This window comes from Octodon degus, unplaced genomic scaffold (genome assembly GCF_000260255.1).
Source record: "Octodon degus isolate 3935 unplaced genomic scaffold, OctDeg1.0 scaffold00123, whole genome shotgun sequence".
Lineage (NCBI taxonomy): Eukaryota > Metazoa > Chordata > Mammalia > Rodentia > Octodontidae > Octodon > Octodon degus.
The window spans coordinates 4,889,521-4,891,167 of record NW_004524699.1 but is presented as its reverse complement, the minus strand read 5'-3'; positions in this window follow the sequence as shown (position 1 = coordinate 4,891,167).

Sequence of the window (1,647 nt, the reverse complement as noted above, 5' to 3'; positions counted from 1 at the left end):
AAAAAAAAAAAGAGGTGAATTAGGGGCAGCCAAATAGCTCAATGGATTAAAGCACCAGCTTAGGCAGATGCCAGGGCTGGGGGTTTGATCTACTTAAAAAAAAAAAAAGTGAACCACACCACTCAGGGGGATGAGGCTGTGGGAACTGCATTTGGTCCCAGGTTTATTTGTCTTTTTATTTTGGCGGAACCAGAGATTGAACTCAGGTTCTTGCGCTTGTCAGGCAAGCGCTTATTCTGAGCTATCTCCCCTGCCCCCTGGGTCCCAAGTTTAGAAAGGGGATGAATGAGTCTACGCGTGGTGGTCTGCACCTGTAATCCCAGCTCTTGGGAGGCTGTAAACAGGCAGATCATTACAAGTCCGATCAGGTAGTGAGACCCTGAACACCCCGTAGACCCTTCCCTAAAATACAAAAATTTAAATAAATAAATAAAATAGAAAGGGCTGAAGTTAGAAACTCAGGTGGCCCCCAGAACCTCTGGTTCTTACCTCAGAAGAAGAAATCACAAGGGTGACCCTGGCCACCCACACAGAGATGGGGGTTGGGCGCAAGGACTCTGAGAAGGGACCAGCGTCGGGAAACCCCCCTGAGCCAGGGCCTCTCACCTGCCTTCTCGTGTGGAGTTCACCTAGTTCACGCATTCTTTTTTTTTTTTTTTTTCAGTACAGGGTCTACAGGGTCTCACTACACAGATCGGACTCAGAGTGATCCTCCTGTTTTCAGCCTCCCAAGTGCTGGGATCACAGGCGTGCGCCACCACGCCCAGTCTCAGTCACGTTTCAGCACGCCCCCAGGGGCAGGGCCAGCAGGGCACGTGGAGGTGGGGATTGAACCCTGGTCCCTGTGCTTGCCTAAGCAAGTGCTTTAGTCTGCTGAACTATCTGGCTAACTCTACTTTTTTGTTTTTTTGAGACAAGACCTCATTATGCAGTTCAGGCTGGCCCTGAGCTCACTTTGTAGCCCAGGCTGGTCTCAACCTCACAAAGATCCTCCTGCCCAACCTCCCGAGGCTGGGATTATAGGTGTGTACCACCACACCTGGCTTTCTTACTTTTCTGAGACAGGTGCTGAGTAAACTGACTTGCCGGGACTGGGCTTACATTTGGGATCCTCCTGTCTCAGCCTCCTAGTACCTCTGTTTTATGAGAGGTGTGGCATAGCTGTTTTCCACCCCGAAATTGAGCTCTAGTGGTGCAGTTCTTGGCCCCTCTTGTGACTGCGGACTCCTTTGTGTAAATTCATGTTTGGCCTCAAGGTCATGGCTTGGCCTGGACTTAGGGCCTAACTTTCCTTCAGGGAGGATTTGATGGCTTTCGCCTGCCCCCAGAATGTCCCTGAGGGCTCAGAGTCGGTGCCCCAAGCTAGCCCAGTGCTGCCAGCCCTTCTTAGGACCTGCACGTTGCCATGGGAACCTGAGGCATCCCTGCCCACCCGATGCTCTGGGCCTCGTGCCTTCAGCCCCCGCAGTCCACACTGCACGCAGCGCCTGCCCACACGTTCACCCACTGGGCCCAGTTCACTCTCACCTGTTCACCATCTTCTGGGAGGGGGTATCCTGGTTCTAGAACCTTCTCCTTCTACGAGCCCAGAGACACTGTACGGAACTCCTTCTACTCGGTGGCTGGGGGCCCATGCGTCATGAGCAC